This window comes from Myiozetetes cayanensis, unplaced genomic scaffold (assembly GCF_022539395.1).
Source record: "Myiozetetes cayanensis isolate MyiCay16 unplaced genomic scaffold, myiCay2020 scf1, whole genome shotgun sequence".
Taxonomy (NCBI): domain Eukaryota; kingdom Metazoa; phylum Chordata; class Aves; order Passeriformes; family Tyrannidae; genus Myiozetetes; species Myiozetetes cayanensis.
In genome coordinates this window covers 41652952-41679723 of record NW_026086604.1, presented here as the reverse complement: position 1 = coordinate 41679723, position 26772 = coordinate 41652952, and the positions used below count along the sequence as shown (strand labels likewise).

General features: G+C 40.4%; 1 protein-coding gene across 4 annotated transcripts in view; it reads right to left on the bottom strand.

The window, feature by feature from the left end:
- The window catches only part of NOL4 (nucleolar protein 4), a 191096-nt gene that overhangs the window by 163236 nt on the left and 1088 nt on the right, over positions 1-26772 (bottom strand). The window contains exon 1 of one of the 4 annotated variants that reach the window (XM_050340833.1): positions 26317-26502. The exons of the other annotated variants lie outside the window; for them this stretch is intronic. The gene's annotated coding sequence lies outside the window, so the exon portion shown is untranslated. Of the gene's footprint in view, positions 1-26316; positions 26503-26772 lie in introns of those variants that run through there. 4 annotated transcript variants of the gene reach the window in all.

Below are 26772 nucleotides of genomic sequence, written 5' to 3'. Positions count from 1 at the left end.
TATCTCTAAACTGGTCCCCTGCAATGGACATACACTTCTGGTCACAACCCCGTAGGTGAACACCGGGAACAAAGAGCAGTTTTCTTTTACATTTATGCACTGAAAAAACACTGCAGTGTGAAACAAAGCCCAGTGAGAAAAATACTTAAGGATCTACTTCAGGAACACACATGGCCCTGGTATGACTAGGGAGAGCAGAAAGATTCTGAACAAACACCTGTTCTGAAGTAGAGACCATATTTGCCACATTACTCCCTCTACATGGCTCCCTCTCCAGACAATTCCTGCCTCTCTAGCCTGTTGAATAAATAGATGATACTGCCATAATTAGGTGCAGTCTGATTTGAGCTGGCCTTTGTTCCTTTTCTTTATTTTTTCACAGGAAAAGCAAATTAATGCTCTATTCTATCTACAAAAGTTTGTTGAGTCAGTGTATTTAGAACAAGAAAAATTAACCCAGGCACTACATGCATCATATTCAGTGAAATATATGTGACAATTCCATTCAAACCAAAGAGCTGGACACAGAGAGAGAGCAAGTGCACACATAGCACCCATGGGCAACTGGCAGTTTTCACTTCAAAGGTGCATAATTGGAAAAAAAAAGCAATTTATTGCATTACCTTTTTTTTTCACCTGAACTTAAACATAATTTGCCAATTAATTCTTCATTTTAAAAAACAACTTGAAAATAATTTCTGATCAAAGAAAATTCAAGAGTTGGTTCTGAAGTTTATATATTCTAAAAGAAAAGCAGTAACTACTTTTTTTTTATAACCAGACTGTATTATTTCCTGTTCCCTGAAGGGTGCTGTCTCTTTTCTAAGGGATTAGTTTTCTGTTAGAAAGAATTAAATTTTGACTTTGAAGTTTTTTGGTTGGGGGGGGGTGGAGCTTTTGTTTGTTTGTTTGTTTGTTTTGCAAATACTCAGTACAGTTCTGGAAACATCCAGCACACTTCACTTGCCTGCTTCAAGCTCACTATTTGGTAAGCAGCTGAGAGCTAATAAAGCTAGCTTGGACATCAAGGATAACTGAACAGAGAAGGAGTGTAACACAGCCAAATTTAGCTGAAGCATTTTGTTTAATTTTACATTCATGACCAAAGTTCTAATGCATGTATTCCTTCTTGATGACTCATTAAAGGAGTCATCTAGGTATGAGGACCTTCTACCAGAATGTTCTGTAATTGTGTGAATTCTAAGAAATTGTGGTTTTTAAGCTTAAAAAACTGTCAAGATTTCAGTTCTACCATGAAAAGGGTTGAAAGGGTGTGAAAATTCATCTAATTAAAGTAATGTTATTCTTTTACTGAAAGTGAATTTGAACATAAAGGTAAGTATTAAGATAGCTGTAAAATAATATTTCTCCAAACTAAGACACCATAAAAGGTTCAAAGAAAAGATTCTGAGGTTGGAGGTAATCTTTTTGTGTACAGATTTCTTCAAATGTTAAAAAAACTGTACACATACTATCAGGCTAAGTCAAAAAATAGAAGGATAACAGCTCACTGAAGCACAAGTGTCCACTCAGTGTACAAATACTGAAATGACATTCCCTTTTTCACATCTTTCTACTCTACATGCATTTTATCTATTTTATCTATTTATCTATTTTATATATAATTATATATGCCAAGCTGTAAACAGTTACTCCAAGACTTTTCTAGAGAAGACTGCAATGCCAAGCTAAGTGCTTGGCAGTGGAACTGCCTTTTCAATCTCACAGCTAATCTGCAAAGGTCAACTACTCCTGGTGAGTATTCTAAAGGGAAGGGACTTCAGCTCCCCACTCTGACAGCTCAGTGAACTGTACATTAATTCCCATGAAACTTTGTTTCTAAAAGTTTCTAGTAATTACAATGCATAAAAAAATTAGTTTTACTTTAGTCTCAAAATAGACAGTTCTTTCTATCTTTGATTAGCATGAAAAGATTTGATTTTCCTGAATAAGGGTATGAGGATAAAACAACTAATTCTCTTCAAATATTTTTGACTGAAGGAGATTCTAAAATGAATAGGTGTGAATCCTCAGTGGGCCTGTTTAGTATGTTTTGGGTATTTTTCCTAAATTATAATATCTGGTATTGTCATCAGCTCAGCAAAAAAAGAACTGGAGAAGCTACTAATTAAGCATTAACTCTTAACATTCCTGTCATGCTCAAAAAATGAACAATTCCACAATTGTATTTTAAAGTGTGCTATACTTTACAGGTATTCAAGCACTGGAGGAATGCAATGTAGATCTATAATGCCACCTTTTTTCAGACTGATGAAATGCAACTACTGTATACCAAAAGTAACCTAACTCAGAAATGAAGCTTAAATAATGAGAAATCATTACCCCAAAGTTCTGCCTGCAAAATTAAATGTATATTCTAAAATTATATTCAAAATACTCATAAGCCTCTGATGCAAAGGTGTTCACAGAGGGCACTTTTTTAATAAATAATGTGATACTCAAGTACCAAGTGTTACATGCAGCAATCAGGTGCTAAGAGGATACCACACCGCAAATCAACACTGCTCAGTGACAAAACTTATTAAAAAAAAAAAAAAAAATTGCTTCAAAATCCTAGCCAATTGGTGAAATACTTTAAAAAGGCAGGGGAAGAGGATGAATCAGAAGACTGCTAATGGGATGTAGTGATTTTGTGTCTAGATCTCTGGGTGCAATTGAGCAAGGGCTTTTGTCCTCTAAAGTTGCTTCCTCCTTTCACCTGCTGCCTACTGCAAGGAACAGGCCTGGGGTGGCAGGGAGATGAAGTGTGTGACCTAATCTCTCCCATCGATGTTTCTACAACAGCTGTTCACTTGCTTATACGAAATGAGTTCATGGTCTCAGCCCAGCTCCCAGAGGACAGCTGTCTCCATCACCAAAACCACTGCTACAATAGACCATTAGGTGCCATTAATTGGTAACCTCATTAGCATCATCAGTAAGACACTGGGGATCAAATTTTAAGCTGCACTGGTGCTGTACAGGCAGCTTATGGGTAGGGACAGACAAGAAAACATCAGTGACTTTGTGTGACCTGTACAAAGCCTTGGTGCTGATACAACCCAGACACTGCTTCAGCAACCTCACTTGCAAGGCCAAGCACAGAATAGTGACAACTGGCCCCGGTTCCAATGCCAAAGGGTGCAGCAGTCTCCAGGGCACCCATGTTCCATGCGTGTCCTGGTTCTCTGACCACACTACCGATATACTTCCCACACTGGAAAAGAGCTGCTTGTTTCAGGGAGCAAAGGGGTACTTCCCAGACTAAATATTCCTGGAGTATAAACTAACAGCTTCTAATGGAGATCCCTCTAGATTTCTGCAAGGACAAATGAGCAGGGATAATGAAGGGGCTCACTGTAATTGCACAGGTAATGTTACCTGACACAGTATAGAGGCCACTGGGGACTCAGCAGTCTGCATGACTTCTGCCTGCATGTGGTTTTAGCAGCAGTGGTGTGACAGCCCTGATGACCTACAAACATAAGCAAAGTAGGAACTGTAGGGATGAGGGTCTGTTCTCAGATGAAGCAACACAATACACAAAAAAATCAGGTAAAACACTGGATACAGAATCTCTCCACCAGGTCTGAAACAGAAGCAGCAAATATCATGTCAGATATTGGCAATAAGGTTTTTGATGTGGCCAGCAATGCCATGGACCAAATATATAACCATGGTCTTCAGGAAAATTCATCATGGAGGGGTGCAAAAGTTATCCTTCCAAAAATACACAAAAAAAACATGAGTTATTTCATCCTCCCTCTGACCTGAGGGAGGGCATCATCAAACTAAATTAATTGGTTAATAAAGAATATTGATTTTTTAAATTAGTTTTGTTAATGTTTGTGTGTGTGTACACAGACCAGATTTTACAAAATTAAATTATCTCAGCTTATGTGGGACTTTTTAAGAACTTATTTGTTTGGGATTTTCTTTCATTAAATTGTATTTCCCTAATTCTTCGTTTTTTCTCACTCCCGCAACACTTTTCTGACATGGGTAACCTAGGCAAGAACAAGTGCCAGAGGCAAAAATCCTGTGTTCCTGTGAGGAAGCATTGTTGCAGATAGCCATTTATTTACACTACTTTTTTCTCCGTCTCTTCTTCCTCCTTTCCTCAGTCATAAACAAGGTCCCCAGCATGAAGAGGCCAATCCTTGCCAGCAGAACCAAGTTTTGAAAAACACTGCTCCACCATATGTTCAGTCCTGACCAGCGTGATAGTTAGGAGGCTGACATCTGCAGATGGGGAGTTCATACCACCATTCAGCACAAACATGCTGCTACTGTACACTGAAGTCAGTATTAGCCAGACTTTGCTTAGGAGAAATTTTCAGCACTGATCTAGTTTCACCATGCCAACTAATTTTTGTTAGAGTGTTGTAAATGAAATAGATACAAAAAGAATCTCAGAGAAAAATGGTGGCTGTGATTGAAAAAGGGAGCCTCTAGGAATCCTTTTGGTAATCTCCTTTAGAAAGAAAACTCTTCTGTATCAGATATTACATTGAAGCTGTTTGCGTAATAGGAAACATTGCTAATGTTACATTTGACAAACCTTCATGAAAGCCCACCAAACTCTCTTTGGTCTTAGGCTTATGCACTTAGAGAATACAACCATCCCAAACAGTCTCCTGGACTTCTTTGAAGACCCAGTAAACTCAGTTTTTCTCTAAATAAGATGTATCAATCTTGCAACAAGCACTTAAGAACATAAGTCTTCCTTGTCTTTCTTAATGCCCTTCTGAAAGCAATGAGAACAGTCTGCTTAAATGTTTGTGGGTGTGAGAATGATTCTTCTTAGAGAAGGAGTAAGATAAAATGCATTTTCCCTGCTACTTTTTAATTCCACACACCCCCCCCAACTCCTCTCTCAGTCCATCTGCAGCTCCTCATGCAGTCCAAGCATTCAAACATGACTTTTTCCAGGGCTTAAACAGATTTATGGTTAGCAATTTCCACAAGGGTTGTGTGCATGTTCTCCCAGGCATGCTCAGGCACCAACACTCATCAGAGGGCTGGAAATCAAAATCTATGTCTGTTATGCCAATGGCAATGAAATTCAGTGGGTTCACGTTTATTGTGTGCCTCGTTCAGACCTTTACTGCATAGCAGTCCTCTTCTTCAAAAGGCTATACCTAAAAGATATGCCTCTGGGTGAATTTTCTTTAAAATGTTTTGCAGTCTTATCTAATATGATTATTAAATGGGAGAGTGAATGGAACTACTTTCCTTTATTATATTGCTCTGAAACCGAAAAGGACAACGTCTGAACTGTAAATTCCTAGTAGAAAGGGGTTAGATCTTCAGTTACACAAATTTTATTCAGAACTTTTCCTGCATCAAATCTGGAGCATGCCCTGAGCAGCAAACAGTTCAGAACAGTGCTCATTACAACATTGACTTTGCAAATGCTGTTTTATCAGGTAAATTCAGTTTCTTAGTTTTTGTAAGTAACAGCTTCCTGAGTTTCTTCAGTGTAGATAAGAGGTACACTGCAGTTCTGATCACTAATTACACTGCCCAACATCCCTTTTCTTTTTTAACAGAATTAAAGAAACAGTCAAACCATTATTTTCTCAACACTACTGCAAAAACAGGTGTTTTAAATAAGCAGGTAACCAGATTTACTCAACATCTGATGCATGGTAAAAGACAGGAAATCAGAGTATTTGCAAGTTGAAGACTCCCTGTTAATCAGATGTTTGAGAGCCTCTGCCTTAATCTAGACACGCCCACAAATTTACTACCGTACACTATTGCTTTGCACGCTAATATTAGTACATATAGAACAGATGATGAAAGAAAAGATGCAGTTGAAATAAGGCTGCTCTGTCTAAAATTCATGCTTATTTTCTCATACTTACAACGATTAATATGCAAACTATATGAAGTTTTGTAATTATTACTACAATTCTGCGCTCAAAACAAGAGCCAAACAATATATTTAACATATATATCCTTACATATTAACAATATGTATCCTTACTTAGACTTTCTCTCTTTATATAAAAAGGATAAAGTTTTAAATTTCCCAGCTGTTTGCAAGAACAGGAAGAAAAGTTGAAACATAGGATTAGAATTCAATTATGTGTTAAATGCAGTATAATGACTATACTATTCATCAGGTTCATAAGAATTTGGTGCTCTGTCACCCAATATCTTAGTTTAAACTACTGCGTTCAAACTGTAGCGAAACCGTAATTCACCGGTATTAAGTGACCTGCCCATTTTCTCACTCCTCTGTGTATACTGGCTGCATTAAGTTAATGGGACACAGCACTCGGATATCTTCAGTAATGACAGTAATGTTTCTCTTCCTCTCATGACATACATGATGTGTACAGCCTGGCTGATGGATACGGCCATCCAACCCAGAGCCAACTGTAATTGACGGTTTAGCTTGCAATGTGATATGGGATCTCTTGAGAGGGACAGAACTACACAAAACCAGGGACAGATGAAAAAGAAGTTAAGTGGTCACTTAGTCCATCCCCTAACAGAAAATGGACGGCCTTCTGTTGCTCATGATGTATTTTCTTGTCTTAAATGACTCATCTGAAGTAGGTTTCCTCATTGCCTCTGAGAGACTATTTGACAGACTAGTAGAGGTAAGTACAGAAACTTTGGCTGAGCCCATGCCAAGAGCCTGCTACAAAAGGTTTGCAGACTGTTGTGTTGCTGTTTCTGAGTGATGTTCACTTGGAAGACAGACAGAATACTAACCCCCTCTAGCACTCATTTGGGGAATAAAGTTTCTCTATCATACTAGATCATATCTGCTGAGAAGGAGTTATCAAGGGCCTCTTGATGGCAGTGAGAAATAGGTGATCACCTCCCTAAGGCTTTGCCATGTCACTGCCTTGTTTCTTTCCAGTGTATCTCCCAATTCCTGCTCTGCTCCTGCCAGAAACAGCTTCCCTTGCAAGGGGTCCATAACATTCTTTCTTCAAAAATAATAGCATAATTTAAAATCCCATTGAAGACTCACATTGATTTTAATAAACTATGGCTCATCCTCCCAAATTGTCCTATTCTGTCCAAAATGATGCTCTACCTGCAAAGGACTAGGGACACACAATCAATAGTTTTAGTTCCTCAGCAAATACAGAGATCACAGTTTCACATACACGTCAGAGATGGCTAAGGATATAAAGCTTCAAGTTTATCTTACAAGGAAAGCCAACATCTGTTTTCATCTTGTTGTTGCTGATAACATGAACATTTTTATTCTGCTGAACAAAACATTAACAAGGACTGAATTTTCAAACACAATATTTTGTTCCTTTCTGCATCAATTTAACATTAAACTTCATCTTCTGATATACTGCTGCACCTACAAGAAGCTGCAATTTGCTTTTCTCAAACTTTCGCCTTTTCTTTACATCAGGCTTGATTCTTCCTGGACTACATTTCCCAAGACACACTGCAGAAGGAGATTATGTGTTTCATGACACATTTAGTAAAATCAAGGACACCAGTATAGTAGAAATCCTTGTTTCACATCTCTCTTTTTGTAAATACATTGCACCCACTCATTTGCTTGCACTTTGTAGCAACCACTCTCCCTAGAAAAACTGAGAAGGCTTTGCTGCACTCGCACCAGCAGAGAGAATCAGCTACGGGGACTGACTACGTACTTTATCTACATGATTTAAGCCTTGTCTGCTCCAAGAGAAATATGTTATTACTTTATTGATGAATCACACCTGCTACCCAAACCCCATACAAGGCCAGTTCTCCCTCACTAGGAAAACTCTAAATTCAAAAATCTGTGTCTACAACTGCCAAACTAGCATGGATCACCAAGAGGATTTAAAAAGTGCACACAGTCCCTGTTCTGTGCAAATAGCCTACTACAGTACTATATTTTGTGTGTGCTACAATCTTTAAAAGAAAATGACACAGTCATTTCCCATCAAATCAAATAATTTCTAGCATAACTTTTCATTGGGGGTATTCTGCATGTATCCTGGAATTTGCTTTCTGAGGAGACATCAGGCACAGCTGCACGTCTGGTAAATATGTGTGCTTGTTTTTCATGTAGGAGGGGTGTGTGTGAAACTAAATTCAATTTGATTCAATAGTATTTTACTGGCATGGCAAGCTGGCTAAATGTAGCCTAAGAAAAATGAACAGACCCTTAAGGTAGCTGTCACCAGCTGATACAATGCATTTTGGATAGGGTTTCATTCTTTATCTGGGGTTTTAGCCTATCTATCTGTTCCCCACTGCAGCCCGTTTCCCATCTTGTTCAGTCATTTTTAACAGTAACCTGCCATCTGAGAGTACTTCACAACACAATGCCATCATTACACTCTCCTCCAGGGGTCAGAAATAGATTTTTCTTCAGGTTTTTTTGACAAACACATTTTATGATTTCTGATGATACCCCAAAAAATCTCTTTGCTTCTCCCACAGATTTTGGATGTTGAGGCAAAAACCTTTGTTCCATTTCATTTTTTCCTACTAGGTGTTGTGCTCAGATGCTTCTTTTTTTTTTCTCCTCCGTGTTTTTGTCTCCTTGTTTCTGCTTACACCATATAGACATTCCTTCTCCATTCAGTGTATGTTTCAGCCTTCATATTTACTGAAATAAAAAAATCTGTTACAACAACAGTATCCAGTCTAGCATCCAATTGTTTCTTTCATCCTTCCCAGACCTCAGTTAAACTGAGTATCATGAGTTACAGAGTCATAGAACCACAGAATGATTTGCATTGGAAGGGACCTTAAAGATCACCTAGTTCCAACCCCCGTGGTATAGACAGGGACACCTTCCACTATATCATATTGCTCAAAGCCTAATCCAACCTGGCCTTGAATACTTCTAGGGATGGAGAATTCACACCAACCTGGGCAACCTGTCCCAGTGCCTCATCACCCTCATTGTAAAAAATCTCTTATGTCCAATCTAAATCTACCCTCTTTCATTTTAAAAAGATTGTCCCTTGTTCTGTCACTACAGGCCTTGGTGAAAATCTCTCTCTGTCTTTCCAGTAAGTACCCTTCAAAGTACTGAAAAGCTACAATAAGCTCTTCCTGAAGCCTTCTCTTCTCCAGGTTGAACAACCCCAGCTTGCTCCACCTGTCTTTATAGGAGAGGTGCTCCTGCCCTCTGATCATCTTCATGGACCTCCTCTGGACCTGCTCCAACAGGTCCATGTCTTTTCTGTGCTGAGGACGCAGTGCTCCAGGTGGGATCTCATGAGAGCAGAGGTGAGTAGGAGACTCACCTCCCTCAACCTGCTGTTCATGCTGTGGTGATGACTAGAAGGAACCATCACAATCAACTCAGCTGATTCTATATGTAACTCAAGCTACATAAATTCTCCAAATTAATTCTTGTGGGTTATTGATGCTGTACTTATTGTAGCAATTTCTTTTGTGGTTTTGGTCCCCCAGAAGTCAACCTATTACTATGATGAGGACAAAAAATAATGGCATTGATGTTGCTTTCACACTTGATCCTCCTTTGCTCCTATGTTGTAGCAGAAGGAATGTCTCCTGGTTGTGGTGAGATGGGACCTGGGTAACAGGGTCTTCAGCGTGCTGTTTACTACAATGTTCTCCTTCTCCAGGTCTTGCTTTATGGTGCAGCATACTCTGGCATTTTTTTTCATATTAAGCTTTTACAATCTGATTTGTTAACTTCAGAAACTGAAGCTTCTAGACTCCCCTATTATGAGACTGAGCTTTATATAATTTAAGATGTATTCAGTATTCCTATCTCTATAATTAAATTTGTCTGATTTTGTTATTTTGAGCACCTTCTGAATTTTTTTCAAAGAGCTTACTACGCGTTACGTTGAAAGGATTCTGCTGAAATTATATCCTTTGTTTTCTCATCTTTCATTATTTATGGCCTTTGTTTTAAGGATAATTATTTAACTGATGTTTGAATTAATGAAATAGGGTATGTAAAATTATTAAATTGGCCTGAAAAATGTTATGATTTAGGAAAAAAACACACTTATATTATTTCCTCGTTTCCAACTCTACAGGGTCCACTTGGGACGTTTGCGGAGTTTAAAGTGAAAGTTCTCAAACAGCAGTCTGTAAGAACATTTGTGGTTTATAAATCAACTGTATCAGCTTCTAGAACCACACTAACCACCTGCACGTTATACACTCAGCAGTCAAAAGGCTGATAATGAAATATCCATGGTCCTTGAGAGATTTTGAGAATTGACAGGGAGTTGTTGCTAAGACTGACAATCTCTTCTGTACAGCTGTGGGGATTACTAAAGGATTTCTGTCTCAGTTTTTTTTAACACAAAAGTAGAATTTTCACAAGCATTTGACTAGAGATGGGATTTTTAAAAGAAAAAATTACAAACACCATGGGACTCACAATGAAATTGTAACAGTTGATAACACTCCATTTTGGAGCTATTTTAACACCTATAAAGAAGGAGAAAGCATCCTGTTCTTTTTTGACGTTAACACCTTTAGGGTACAGATACAGTTTTGTGGTTAGTTTTTCATGAAGGAGTTCAATTTTTATTTTCATGTGTGAAATTATTATTGGTCAGATATTTTGCTATCTTTTTAGGTCCCAGCTGTGTTGTATTAAAGACAATGACAGTCCTGCAGCTGTATTCGATGACACGCAATCCAGCATTTAGTGAAGCTGATAAAAAATAGTTTTCTCATATTACAGCTAAAAGAGAAACCTCATTTACTACCTGGGACTAAGGACGTTACTCCCATCCACCCCCTCTTCCCAGTTTCTGGGCTGCCCCCTGAGCTACAAAGAAGGGATTCACAAGTCTTCTTCAGGGGACAGTCCTGGTTTCAATATATATCATGTTACTACTTGCATGTCACGGATCCAAAAGCACATTTTCCTATCATAACGATATGCAAACATTTTTACTGCCTGTAATAGCCAGTTTAGTACCTTGAGAGCCAAAATGGAGCAACACTACTTTTCAGCAATATCTGTAACTATATACTGCACTACATACCATACAGACACCCACACACAGTAAGAGAGCACCAGGGCTGCTAAGCAGGAGATGCTCCAAGTGCTGGGTTCAGGCAAAAGCAGAAAGTGAGGGTGAATACCATCAGTGACAGTGGTGCGAGGTTTTGTTTCCATTCCCTGCACTCAAATCATGCCAGCCACAACATTTTTGTCACTATTTACAGCAAGTATTTGTAGCTGCTGTAACACTGGGCAGTGTTACATGTGTAGTGCAGTGTGTCATACATCTGCTAGAAGGGTCTCGTGTGGCGCCATGGTGAATTTACTTAGGAGATTTGAGGCTTGCTTCCAAAGTCAAGGGCTTCCTTAAGTCAAACTGATAGTTCCCAGAGTCCTGTGCTAGATGGTCATGCTGCACTCTAGGAGTCCAGGACAGCCCTGATAAAATAGGTACCAGCTGTATCCCTGCACATGCACACCAGCACCCATCCTCTGCTGGGAACAGGGCTGGTTGGTGCTGAAACATATCCATGGCTGCCCACACAGCTGCTCAGACAGTGGAAGATATTACAAGCAAGTCCAGAGGAGGGCTACAGAGTTGATCAGAGGACTGGAGCACCTCCTCTATGAAGACAGGCTGAGAAAGTTGGAGCTGTTCAGCCTGGAGAAGAGAAGGTTGCGTGGAGATCTCATAGCAACCCTCCAGAGTCTGAAGGGGAAGCCAGAGAGGGACTCTTCATCAGGAACTGTACTGATAGGAGAAGTAGTAATGGGGAAATTTAGATCAGATATTAGAAAGAAATTCTTTACTGCGAGGGTGGTGAGACACTGGAACAGATTGCCTGGGGAGATTGTGGATGTCACAACCCCAGCAGTGTTCAAGGCCAGGTTGTATAAGGCCTTAAGCAACCTGGTGTTGTGAAAGGTTTCCCTGCTCATAGCAGGGGGTTTGGGCCTAGTTGATTTTTCAGGTCCATTCCAACCCCTATGATTCAATGATTCCATCACCCAGCCATCTCCACCGCCAGCATTACTCAGGGTGCTACCAGTGCTAGCAGTAACCGCCACGCTGGGCAGGCACAGGGTTTTTGCTGCACTGAAAATACACCGGAGCTGATGTTTTACTTCACCGCACAACACTCCCTGCCCACCGTGGGTGCTTGCTGACGGCTTCGGGGCCTGGTCGTGCCCAAAGCGGGGGCAGAGGATTTCTCCACATCCTCCCCAACCCCCCCACCCCGTCCCTTCCTCCCCGCCCCTACCACCCGCAGCCCTTTTCCCTGGAGTGCTGGCACAGCCTGGCCGCCCGGGATGCGGAGGGAGCGGGGGCCGAGGGGTTGGCGGTGGCCGCACAGGTGCTGCCGCAGCCCGTCGCCATGGGAACGCCGCTGCCGAGGGCGCGGTGGCCGAGCCCGGCCGGGCCCCCCCGCCCGCGAGTGGGAGCGAGGAGCGGGTGTGTGCGTGTGTGTGTGTGTGTCCCGGAGGTATTGCACTGTTTCCATAGGAACAGGCGGGGGGAGGCGATGGCGGCACGGCCGCACCCTCTCCCCGCTCCCCCTCCCCCGTGCCCTCAATGCCAGCCCGAGCCCTGAATCAATTAATGGAGCCGGCACTGGGCTGGGAGCGGGGAGAGGGCTGTGCCCCCCTCGGGGCAGCCCCGGCACCCAGCTGGCGTGGCGGCCGCGCTGCCTCCCGCGGGGGGACCCCGGGACGCGGGGTGGCCCCGGCAGATGGTCCCTCCGCAGCCGCCCCCCGTGCCCGTTCCGTGCCCGGCGCGGTGAGCCCGGGGACAGGCGCTGGGGAGCACCGGCCGCACCCCGGGACACCCGCGGGGAGAAGGGGCGGGGGACACACACACAACAACAACAACAACAACAACAACAACACCCCGTCCCCGCACGGCTGTTTACGGCACCATATGGCTGCAGGGGGAGGGGTGAGGGACATGTCTGCCGAGCCGCCGCGCTCATTATGTCCGATGGAGTCACGGTCACCGCGCCTCCGCCCGCTCCCGGGGCTCGGGGGGACACCCCGCTCCCGGCACACCCCGACAGTGGGGCACGGCGAGCCCCGGGGCGGAGGGACCCCGGCAGCCCTGTGGTGGGCATTCCAGGGAATAAACACGCTGCCCTGGTGCAGTCGGGGAGGGAAAATTCAGCCCCTTCCCCCAAGTCTATTTCTGTTAAAATCTATGTATACCCTTGGCGTAAAGATGAACGTATGGGATGGAGCTCTATTTTGGATCACAGCGGGCCAAATGCTTGAAACGTAAAAAAGGAAAATACAAAGTAAAAACGTTGCCTGTGGTGTTGTTTGGTTTTTATCGGTTATCGGTGTGGTTTGACACGAAAACCTGACCCATTTTGGGGCATTTCTGTTCACGGTTGACACGTATGAAGGACTAGAATCGAAGTCCTAGGCATCAAACGCTACACCGAGATCCACAGCGATTAAGGCTATTTTTTTCCGAGCGAGGCAGTCATTCATTTCAGAGTAATCCTCGCTGCACAACGCTGATGGAGGCATGCTCCGTGCAGCGCATCCTGCCTCTGGAGAGCTTTCTCGGCTGGGGCAGGGGAAATGCTTTGAAATGGCTTGTCTTTCCTCTCAATGATTCATAAGATAGGTGCTGAACCTCACCATTATTAGAGAGATAAAATCCACAGACTATGAGGTCTGATAATAGGCAACTATACTGCTATCCATATTACCTTGTAAAATTGAAGTATTGATTTTTTTAAAGCATGGTTTGCTACTTAGCCGACCAATCCCACTACTACTGTAGTCAGTGGGATTTTGCTATTGACTTCAGTGGGAACAGCTTTTGCCTTTAAAATGGTCTATTTCACATTATTATGGTAATGTCATTCAGCAATTCTTAAAATTGGCCTTCTTGGCCTTAGACATTTTAAAAGATTAATGTGCAAATTATTTCAGCTCAACTTATTCACCTCATTTCTGCTCATCTTATGTCCAAAGTTTTGTTTGGATAAATTCAATAGATAACTTAGTGCTCCAGATGGTTGTGGGTGGATTGGACCTAATAGATTCTCCAGTTACAAGTTTTTAAGGTTTTTTTTTGTTTTGGTTTGGCTTTTTAATTTTACAGAAGCCTTGATTTAGAAACCCATTTGTAGATCTCCTCTTGTGTGCAGTTTTGACTGCATTTGGTTGCTCACCAAAATAGCATGCCTTCCAAAGCAAGATTAAAAATATTAAAATGCAGCCAGTGCAGGGAGTGGTTCAGTTCAGCTGAAGCCCCACAAATGGGCTGATCCTCCTGCCCATAGATAATATAAATTTGAATCTTGGCACCTGCCATTGGATAAGAAAAACAACAAGGATGGAGGAAAACGTGTAGCACTGCGGAATCAGATAGGTATTGGGACTATGACATAACAGGAAACACGTCCAAATTCAAACTGCAGAGTGTACCTAGCAGCTTTAACACTTATTTGAGTATTTGTGTAACTACAATGTCTAGCAACATTCTGCATAGCTGCTTTTTGCTACGTCATGCTGTGCTACTCATTGAACTAAATTTTGACTAATAAACTGTAAGTTGTAATAAATGATTGGGAATAGACATAGAATTTATCCAAAATACGTGCTGAAGTCAAATTTCCAAGGAAAACGCCCATCCCAAAAAAACATGCTTCATTTTCCTGACATTTTCCAGGCAGGAAATCTTACGGTTGTTCTGTGCTTATAGGTGGCTGATAGGTATGCCTAACTGCCTAAATACTGAGTTTGAAGATCAAAAGTAGTTTTATTACCAAACTAACAGGAAGCATCAGCCTTCTTTTGCCTGGTTTACTTCATTAGCTTTATTATTATTACCATGAAATGTGTAATAATTGTTTTCCAGGCTTATTTTACTTTCCTCAGCCCTTTTACTTTACCTCTCCTGAAGCTGACTTTCCTGCTTTTGGATGAGCTCACAGGAAGCTATTAAGCCAAAGTTTGTTTATACTTGATTGGCTTTAACACTTCACTCCATTTGTTCTCTCATCTCACTTTTTTCTGCTCATACTAGAAGCAGGATTGCTCTAATGCAAATATAGTTCAAAGAGACAGGGAAAAGGGAAAGAGATTTGAATCCCACCCACAGGAGATGTCCTAATGTGATATCCATAGAAAAGGGAGATTACTTAACAACAAGTAAACAAACAGCCTCAGTGGTGTAATTGAGGGTGAGTGTATATGTTGGGTATGTTTAGATGGGAAGGGGACAGGATGCTCCTTTAGTTGACTTAAATACATGGAGAGTTTGAAGGACTAAGATAAGCTCATTCTCCAGGTTAGTTTTGCCCTCCTTAAACAATCAGAATATGGGGATTTCAACAAGAGAGAGCTGTCTATACAGTGTTGAGTGTAACTCCGACACTGCAGAAGATAATAACCAAAGAGGTGGGAGCAGGGTGCTCCTAGTATTATTTTACAGCTGAATTTAGCCTTGCTGTTATTAAACCTTTCTAGATATTTTTATACCTTTTTATAAACTTGCCTATGCATTTGCTAAATGCTGGTCTAGCACATTGGAATATACCGTGGCAAAACCAGATAGCACTTACAGGTAAATTATTCTTTACAAACAGAAACATTTATTCTAAACATATCCTATTGAGAGCCACACAGTCAACCAATACCAACTGACTGGGGCATTGAGTGCCCAGGGTGGTGGACTCCTCCCTCAGGCACTGTCCATTGCAAAGCCTATGCCTCAGTCAAGTGCTGCATTACGTCTTCAAAACAGGGGCATAATCTTCGTGCCAAAAATTTAAAAAAAAAAAAAAAAATTATTCACACACCTTCTGATGGTCCTATTCCAGGAGGGGATTTTACCCAGCATGATTTAGGATGACAGGATTGGTCCTTCAAAGCCTCACAAATTTCAGCAGCTAAATTCCTTCCAGCTTCCTCCAGCTACAGTTTTTCAGTGGTTTTTTATAGGTTTCTTGGTTCACTCTTTGGCTCTATTAAACAAAGTACTAATTTACTTTAAAACAGTTTCACTTAACTATCTCTTTGTACTTAGTTTTTTTGCTTGCTTTCAAATTACAGCAAGCATGATGATGAAATATGTTAAATTTTTTGAAGTCTGTATATTCTCCTGACTTTACATTTATTAAGAATTAAATTTCTCTAAAAAAAATTTGTGTAATTACCTATATATTCATTAGAGTTCAACAATAAGTAGCAGAAAAATACATAGTTCATTAGAATTCTATTAATTGAAATGTTCTACTTATTAATAAAACTTGACCCGCTTTCTCCTATTTAGGAATGCTTTTTCCTACTCAGCTTTTGAAAGGAGTCCTTTTGGTTCAAGTTGAAAATGTAAGGTTCAATTAGGAATACAGGTAAAACAATATTTGCAGTTCTACAATTTCCTCAAAGTCTGATGTGTCTTGCCAAAATTATGCTGAAGAGAATAATACTGAAATTTTCTATTTAGAGGGGCAATTAAAGAGGAAGACAGTAGTCTTATTTTAACCAGCTTTATTCAGTTCTAGACCTAGCTTTATTTATTTTGCTTTATTATTTGCTTTGGTGCAAATTTAACTCTTTGAAAGCTCCTCATGTGTCCAATTCAACTTTCAGTTACACCAAAACAACGATAACGAGGACTTGTGCATTGGAAACACATGGCAGAGGATTTGTGTAAGTTTTCTGAAAAAAACACAGGGTCAAAGAGCAAAGAGTTTACAATAAATGTCTTTATGAAAAATTCTGGGGTTTGCTGCTGCATCTAAACAGAACTTACTATCCCATCTCCTTGTTAGATAAGCCCAAATTGAGACAAAAAAGGATAAGTGTATGAGGTCTCTCTGACCCACAGGTTTTAGAAGGATGCCTGGCATTTGAATGTGGCACTCATTAAAAGGAGGCTGACTGTTTGCTCACTACAAATGAAATACTTCAGTATTACAGCAACCATAGCCAGGGGGCTTTGCTGAACTCTCAGAATATAAAAAGATAAAGGTTATCAAAAGATGTCATAAAAAAAAATTATGACTATGTCTAGATTAAGGGAGGAACAAGCAAGTTACGTTCTTTTTTCCTTTCCACTGCAGTTCCTTGAGAAATGGAATGGGGCAAGTCATCTAATTATATATATACCATACTTCCTGGTCACACTGGTGAAAAACCAAAGTCTTCCAGAAACTGCCATCATTTGAATGAGCTGATTTCCTCTCATATTTGCCATTAATTCTCTAATAATTCTGCTCCTTTTTCTTCCCACCATGGTAAGAGTTTGGTAGTAGTTGCAACAAATAAACACACACAGAAAGCTAGCACAGGTAGACAAAAATACAGAGGTGAAAACAGCACATTCTTTCTCATCACAAGTGCAGCAAATTGGAAACTAGAGGTAGTTCATTGCAAATGTTCTTTGTAAATCACAATAATCTCATGCACTGGTCCACACAGGGTAATGCCAGAGCTCTTGATGGTCTCCCTCCTTCCTCCAAACTTGTAATATCACCACAGCAACAAGCCACAGAAACTGCTACAGTCAAACTGACCAACAAGCCATCTAGTACCAGTCTGCAAGGGAGTCTGCAAAAGATGTGTCAGATCTTAGCAATTAGTAAATAAACAAATTCCAAAACAAAATACAGTACATTATGCAATAATGACTGATTTATTTTCTTCTGCTAGCTTCAACCAACCTAAGAACACATACCTGAAACTTAATAATCTATTCATGAAACAAGAGCATGATGGCTGAGACCACGAGCAATGCTAAAATTCAGTACAAAGGGGAAGGGGATGGGAAGATGCTGGGATTTCACCACGCCACACAAGCCTCCCCTTGCGTCGACTGTATGGGCTGGAGCACGACTAGCCCTGATAGATGCTCTGTGGGAAAACACCTGGGGAGATGCAGCAAGACACCAGGTGAGAGCCAGGCAGCAGGTCCATGCCATCACACCAATGCCCGTGCTCCCAGTGACACAGAGCAGGCAGGGCAGAAACATGACCTTGTCCTCCCTTCTGCTCCAGACAGCAAGGCTGAACAGACATAAAGAACATTCTACGTCCTTACAAGAGCCACAGACCTATTATTCTCCTGTAAAATCCTTGGGAAAAAAAATTTAATTAATCAATCAGGTTTTCTCTAGGGGCACTAATGCAGACTTTCCATTCCCAACAATATTGGTTATAAAACAATGGCCTAGCTTTGAATTTACTTTCTGAGATGGTTGTCAAAAGAGTCTTAGGAGATGAAATAGAATTAGAAAGGGTGACTGCTGAATCCTCTCTCTCTCTTCTGTTCACCAGTATTTACACCACACTGTTTCACTCAGCTTCTTTCTACCTCTTTACATGTCTGTTTTCTGCTGTGCATTTTCCCCTAATGTTTATCTTTCTGAGTGATAGAACCATTTAAAACTATTTCTCTTATAAGTATCCCTTTTCTTTAATTAGCTTAGTTACCTTCCGTGGACCTTTCATCTGTCGTGACCTTTTAGAGATGAGATAAATACACTAAGCATGTTATTAAAGGCAAGGACATACCATTTAGTTAACAAGAAGAATAAGTTTTCAATGTTATTCTCTATACTTTTCCTAATGCCAGTTTTTATTATACTTGCTGTGCTTGTTTTAGATACACCTAATGATTTGTTTGAAACTATTCCTAAATATTTCCCTCAACATGTTATACTAATTCCATTCATTTTAAATGTGATTGAAAAGCTTGAATTCTTCCTTTCCTTTCAAAAAGCTAATGTCAGGATGGCAAAAAATGCAGATTATCTGGCAATTGTCTGTATAGAATTCTGCCTGCCATGATTTCTCCTTTTTTTTTTTACTTTGTTATGATATTTCTCTTTTACCTCCCAATTCTTCTTTCACTTGCTTAACCTAATTAATTTGTATTTCCATCCAGTGCTGGAATTCTTTCATTTCCCTCCGTTTTTTGTGTACCTATGTATACGTATATACTTAAGTGTCTGTATACATACACAATGGACTGCATTGTATAGCTCTCAAACACTTCCTACGGTTTCCCAGCTCTTCACCATTTTTAATTTGTCATCATAGCCAAAGTTTCAACCCTGCTTTAATAAAGTCAGTATCAGACTGCTTTCACCTGAAAATTTTTAAAAGATTCCTGAACACAACAAGATAGAAGAACATAATTAACTGTCACAAAATCCAAATTAGTTCCACCAACCAGGTACAGTTATATTAACACTTAACTTCATTTTTAATGATTCTTACTGATTTTTTTTTTTTGGTATTGCAATATGGTTAACTAGTCTGTCATTTCTATGAACTATTTTTATCTCCTTGTTTTTTTGGCCATACTCCAGTATCATTGCCATGTATAGTGGCAAATGGTATATTTTAGTAATAGTTTAATTACTTAATTCTTAAATTCTTTAGTGTTATTGAACTTGTATTAGTCCCAGGGATGCACTGTAATTCAGTATCAGCCCTTTTTCTGTTTCTCTATTTCTGATCATTCTTCAGTTTCATCACTTGAAAAATGTAATCCCAGGATAGTTATTTCTTTATTAGCCCGATCACACACTGAAAAAGATGAAGATACACACTGAAAAATAATGTTCTGTGAAACCTGTTTATACTTCTTGTCTTTCCTGTCTCCTTAAATCTCTGGCCATACCTTATCTGCTCTTCTCTTATGTATCTAATTACTTATATAATTACTTGCTTCTAACTCATCTTCTATCAGTTTGGGGTAGTGAGAGTCTATTCCTAAGTGTGATTTTCCATACCAGCATGATGCTGCTTTACTCTACAGATAGGGCATGATTTAGTGGCAGCTACTTCATCTCTGGATCTGTCTTGAACAAAAGTTTTCTACAAAATCCACCTGGCAGTATTAGTAGTGGTATGTATTAGTCCAGAGGTAACAAAGAGAGCAATCACAAGACATACTCATTTAAAAATTGTACAGTGAGTTAGAGCTGTAAGTCATTTAAGTGCAAGTAATCTCATCGCCTAAATTTTTTTAAGTAGTACAGTCAAAATGTTATAGCATCCATGTCTTGTTGTATTAAAAACTCTGGGGTAACAAAATGTACAAAACCATCAGACACAGAGACCTTACAATACATACAATACAATACAATATATAAAACCTCTCGTTTCCCAAAAAAGCTTAATTGCAGGCTCTCAAGTATAAAAGGTTGTATGAGTTTCATCCTAGGCTGAAGTAATTCATTTGATAAAAATTGTCCTTCCAAGTCTATACAGAATATTTCTTTCTGACAAAAAGTATTTACTTGAGGTTGACTCTAACATAGATCAGTTTTGTTAAGTAAACTGTTTGCTACAGATAGCCCCTTAAGTTGAAGAGTATCCACATTTACAACGAAATGTTTCAAACCCCACATTTCACTTTCAACAACTAGCTGTAACCCCTGCAGATGCAGACAGTAACTCAGGTTTTGCAGCTTGCAGAGTTATTGAATAAGCAGTTAGAAGTCTGTACAGTGGTCTGTGATAAAGCTGATCATCACTAAGAAAATCCATTTGCATCTGGAAAACTGCTCAATGCCAAAAGTTGCAGCATGTCTTCTCTGGATATTGATAATGCCTACCTGGATGTTGTATGCTTATAAACCATTAAAAAATACCTTGCTAGTGGAACTGTAAGGTTTTGAGGTTCACCTATTTAAAGAGAACAAAAAGGTAATTTAAGCAAGCTGCAGGATCACTTTCAGTGCTGTTGCAGGACAATGCAAACAACTCTCATTGCACCAGGTAATACCCCCTGCATTTTCTAGTCAGAGAGGTTTCCGGGAGGTCTAAAATTACTTATACAAGACAAAAACATCTTTTACATCCTGGAAAGCTCTACTAATTTTGAAGGCTGTGTTGACCAGAGTCAACCTACTGAACAAGAAACAGAAGATCCCTGTGATGCTCTGTGGTGCAAGGGAGGCTGCAGAATCTGGTATGATCCTCCCTCCTGGAGAGTGTGTTTCCTGCCATGCTGTCTCATTTATATGCCCTGCTTGTTTTGTTCCTCTTTTACCAGCAAACTCTCAACAGGTGTATCCTGCATAACAGGGAAAGATCAGCACCCAAATAGCTTCCTTCAGACCAAACTCAACAGCTGCTGGTTGCCTCCTTTCAACAGCAGACCAAAACTCACAGTTCAACGTCAGCCAATTTTAATTTATTTCTGTAGCGTAAAATGAAATTTGAATCATTAACTTCCACATTCATCCAGCATTGGCACTAGCCTTTTTCCCCTAGGGGCCCGTGCATGAGAAGCTCTTAGTATGTGTGGTCTCTCTGTGTAGTCTCTCCAGATTGTGTCTCCTTTCAGCCTAAGGTGTTGAACAAGAGCAATGGCAATCACCCAAGAGGTTAGGGGAAGAAAGTTTCTCTGTAACAATATCAGAAAAATTCCCATTATGCTGTACTGGTGTCTATCAGCCCATTTGAGCCTTAACCTTCCAGCAAATACCTGCTTATTTCCCACTTATCACATAGCTATGTAGCCACAAAAAAAAAACCACTCAGTACATCTAAAGAAAATCAGGCTGCAGCATCTGAGCAGCAGTCCCTGCATCATGACCAAATCAGTGCAGCTTCTCTGACAAGAGACTAAGAGTGAAGAAACAAGTTCACTACTGCCTCAGTCTTCTCTGCAAAGGTTCACAGCATCATGAAAATTAAGCCGGGACTTCCTATTTCCAATTACTGGAAAGATTTAGGCTTTTGAGCCCTTGCCCAGGTGATAGCACTGAATTTGTTGTCCTGTCTCTCACTACATGATGGGATGTGAGATGGGATGGATATATCAGTCTAGTTTTTGGTTGTGCACTGCTATACCCTATTTAGTGTTTCTAAAGTAACATCAACATATTCTACCTTAAAATACTCAGTTTTTAAAAATCTGTTCTCTTTGGCTCATGTTTTTTTGAAAATTCTAACTGAACATTGTTATTAAGAAATCTCAGCTCCTCCTCTCCTAATGCCTCTCTCACAAATGTGTGTGGAAATGGCATCTTACATATGGCCGCTTTAACATTTTTAAATTCCAGGACAGAGTTATTCTCTTTATTCATGAACACTTCACTGAATGCCTGCATTAAGAGTTGCCAACTAAACCAGTTTCGTTCCATCTGCTATGACCATTTTCCAGCACTGCCTGTGTGATTCACCAGCATCCCTCCTCACAGAGTCCATTGGGAGGTCTGCAAACAGCAGGGCAGAGGCTGCGGGTAAAGGGAGGAGACAAAGCCCTGCAGACCTGAGCAGAGGTTAAGGAAAATGTGGTGGGCAGTTAAAACCGGACAGGGTTCGAATACTGCTCCCAAGCCTGGAAGGTGCATTTAATAGGACTGTAAACTCCTGCAGAATTGTAGCTTGGGATAAATTACAGCTCACCCTCAGCATCACCTTTCTGCAGTACTTACTGTCATTATGTGCTGGCAGTTCAGTAGGCTATAGAGCAACCAATATATATTTGACAAAGACTTTTATACATTTTTTAATATTCATGACTACAAAAATGGGGAGAAATGCAAAAAAAAAAAGTGCTTATTTTCAGATTGTTATAAAATGCCCTAAAATAATAAACAATATAAAACATAAGATAATTTAAAGCAATAAGTTTTTACATATAAGCTATTTATATGGTGATCTCTTTCTTCTATTATCCATGAACAAAGTAATTTATATAAAACCAAAAAGAACATAAACTCATATGTCTATCTACTATTCTTCAAGTCCAACAGAAGAGGTGGGCTGGGATACAGTCTGTTCCTTTGAGCTGACTGGCCTATAATTTTAAGCCCTAAATCCTGTAATCAGGTTCACTAGTACAGCCCTGCACCTGCAGGGAGCCTTGCTGGTTCTGCTAGCTCGCAACCCATGAGGTACCAGATCCTCCTGCAGGATCTGAGGATTTAACTAAACTGAACAAAATTTGGTGTCAGATTGAAAGTTCACTCTCTGCTTGTAGTTGGAAAATACAAAAGAAAGCACAGGAAAAAATCATACATTAGGTCTGTGATATCATTAAAGTCAGTGCAGTCATTTCAAATTAGTAATGACATAAAAGTAATCTGAACTTGGCCTTTGAGGTTATGTTCTATTAGTTTGCTAATATTGTGTAAATTCTATATTTGAAAGGTATCCTGCAGTCATCTTGGCCCTTCTCTTTTAAAGGAAACTTCTGCTTAAAATCTGCTGATACCAGCTCAGGCCATTATTTTATAATTTCTTTTTAAATCACAACTGATTTTTAGGGTCCATATTTATGTCTACAGGCAACATCAATCCAGAGAAAGAAGAGTGGTGAAAAGAAATTTGTTTTTAAGTTGACAATCAATAAACAGTTCCAGCTAAAAAACTATGAAAAAGTAAATTAAAAAATACACCACAAATATCATGTATACCATTAGAAAGGTTTATGATACTAGAAATACTAGTTCCATGCCTCCTTATGGTTGGTGAGTATCAACCACTAAAAGTCAATTTGGCATACTTATTGGCCTAACCTGTTTTGTTTATACAGTGTGTCTAGGCTAGGCATAATTCTACTGCTTGCAGCTTGGGCTTAATGCAAGAAAATCTACAGTGGTAACAGGAGCAATCTGAAAAATTGCAAAGTGAAATACTTGCTGGGTTGCATATAGGAATACCTTAAGCCTATAGGAATACCTTACTGTGTGTTGTCCCACTCAGGACCTAAAATGGCTGTTTTGCAGGGAGTGTTGTTGCCTGGTGACCAAAAGTGCATCTCCTAGGCCACAGAGGGATGTGAACATTCAGAAATTGATTTGTTCCTGTTGCTCTTGAGGAGACCATACCCGTAAAATAGATTAAGCCAGCACATAATCATCTATGCAGTCTCCTTGCTGGCATGCTTAAACTTGATACTGAAGACAGGCCTGTGATTTTGAGCTACTTATCAACCAGGAAAGGGAAAAATAGAATAATACCTTGTGCACTACTGCCCACAGAATATGAAAGCAGACCAAGCCTCAGCTACTGTGAGACTGCAAGACACCCCTGCTTCAATTAAGTCTGTGTTGTACATCTAGCCTGTTCCGGTGCAACCTCCCAGTTGCTATCAGGCTCTCTTTCTTTCATTAGAATCAAGTAGTTAATTAGCCCCAGCCTGTCCTCTCTCCTTCTCTCTTTCCCTTTAACGCAGCAGTAATGATGTCTAATTACCAGCAGCAGTGGATTACAGCACCATCAGGAGCAAATCTCTCTGGCTGACAGCAAAGCTGAGCAGCAAATCTTAAAGCTTCAAGGAGAGAATAATTCCTAACGAAGCATTTGAATATTTGCTTATTTTTGACCAGCTTGTGACTGTAGAGTCCAACTTGTAATTTCATCCATCCTGTTACTACACAGGGAGTGCTCATGCTGCCAACGGTGATTAATTTTAAATTGAAATTGCTTTTACCTATGGTGAGATCAAGTGATGGACAAGAAGAGGGAGAGAATGAGTGAGAGATTCACAGTTTGAGGGTCTGTTACCATTTGGGTCTCTCTCTGCAGACTGGACAGGCTCAAATGTACAGGGTAATAATGAGAGATGAGGGAAAAACCAGAAACAGTGGGGATGTTTCCAAATGGTCATAAATTAATAAACTCTTAAATTATAAGAGTTAAAGAAATGAGAGAATGGGCTTTTAAGGCTTACCAACAATTACTGTCTGATGAAAATCCAATTTTTTCCCCCAGTAACTTATCATTCCCAGCTGGGTGAAATTCTAGGGCCCTTGAGTCAACAGGAGCTTTGCCACTGGCTTCCTTTGGGCCAGGGGCTGCATCCCTGTTCTATCACAGAGATTCTCTCTGAGCTTTCAGTGCCCAGCAGGTGCTGCCCCAGCTCTGGAAATAGCCCATAAAAACCATTGCCACTCTGCTAGTCTGCTTAAATACTCCTCTGCCTTTTGTGATGGAGTAGTGGCACCAGATTCACAGGTTTAGGAGAGGGTGGCATTTGTTTCTCAGAGCTGAATGTTGTATGGGAGTGCCAAGCAACACCTTTTCTCATTTGTGTTGGACAACAGATTTACATTTGCCAGCAGGAAGAAATTCTACCTACATGCAAGATCTCTTCTGTAAAGGTTTATATGTCATTGTTCAGGTAATATACAGGTATTCAGGAACTGCTTCCAGATAGGTCATGCTAACTTTCCTTTCTTGATTTCATTAGCAGACATCCTTATTTTATTAGAATGCCTGATTGGTTGCTTAAGCTATCCAAAAACAGTTACTTCTATATTAATATAAATACATATATAGGGCCATACAGAGACATTCACAGCCAAGGGTTTGACTCCCCAAATGCAGCAAAGGTGAGACCAGCAAGATGCTCGACCTCTGACTGAAATCCCTGGTGGGGAAAAAAAAAAATAAAAATTGATTCTGTGTTCTAAAAATAGAAAACAGGAGGCAAGGTGGGACTCCAGGCTTTCATGGCATAGCAAAGGTGAGAGAAAATAGACAACCTGATCATCACTGAGTCTTGTATTTCAGACACCCAAAGCAGCCCTTAATTTTTAAATTCCATCTTGTAAAATAAAGGTTAGTCTCTTTTTTTAGTAGCAAAGTCAATGTAATTTTAAAAAATACTGAATTTGCTTACAGTTTTGAACTTGCGGTGAAAAGGATAGTCTTGGGAATATACAATCATGCTCACTGGCTCACCAAAATAATTATTTCAGTGAGCAGAAGAGATATTTAAAAATACCGACCTATTTGGAGACTTGCTTTAGACAACGTTTTTGTTATAAATTGTATCTACGTTACCCTCTGGCCTCAGAAATTAGCAGTCATCTAACAGTAGAACAGCCAAATAACCTGAATCTATATGCAGACTTGGAACACTTCAGTGAATAAAAACCTTAGAGAAGGAACAAACTCTGTCCAGAGCTGCTTTTTCATTTTCAATCTTCAGATTTGTAAACTCCTTAAAATTAATTTCCCGTCTCTGCCTCCTCACAGCCACGACAGAACTGATGACAAGGGGGCAAGTAGAAGCCAGCCTCTGGGAATGCCCAGGTTTATGACTTCAGCAAGGCAAAGAGAGGCAGATTTCCCCAGCAGCCTACGTCACAACCCAACCCAGAATACTTTCCAAGAAGCCCCCTTCGCTGCGCCACTCAGCAACGTTCCCGTTAGGTCCAGATAAGCTGCCACTCCAGGAAAAAAAAAAAGGGGGGGAATAAAAAAAAAAAAAAAAAAGAGAATATTGCTCATCCAAGCCAAATGCCCAGGCAGGAATATTTTTAATTGCTGGGTTTCCTTTCTCGGCTCCCCCTCCACACCCGCCCCACGCACAGACAAAAGAAGCTTAGTTTGCGTGACCCAGCACATAAGTAAGAATAATGATACATTAAGAGAGTTCAATAGGCAAAACCTACTTGCAACCAACAGTCCCCATCTTCTTAAAAAGGAAAATCTGTCGCTCCTGCCACCACCAAGCATAATAGCTCTCCTGCTGTCAGACCTGCACCGAGTCCGCAGCGCCAGCGCCTGCCGGGGATGCCCCGCCACCCTACCGCATTGAACGGAGTGCCGAGGGGCTCCCGCGACCCCAGAAAGAGTCACAAAATACACCCTTCCCTCGCTCATGCGGAACCCCGTTCTCCCTTTGTTGAGCATCCTCTCTCTCCCCCACCGCCCCCTACTAGCGCAGCCGGCGCTTCACAATCAAGCCGGGCACATTTCGTGGCCGCTCGGCGGCGGCTTCAGGGCTGCGGGCTAACAATAAAAAAAAAAAATTAAAATAATAAATAATAAATAAATAAATAAATAAATAAATAAATAAATAAATTATAACCCCCAACCGATATCCTGGGGAACCACCGCCCGGCGCC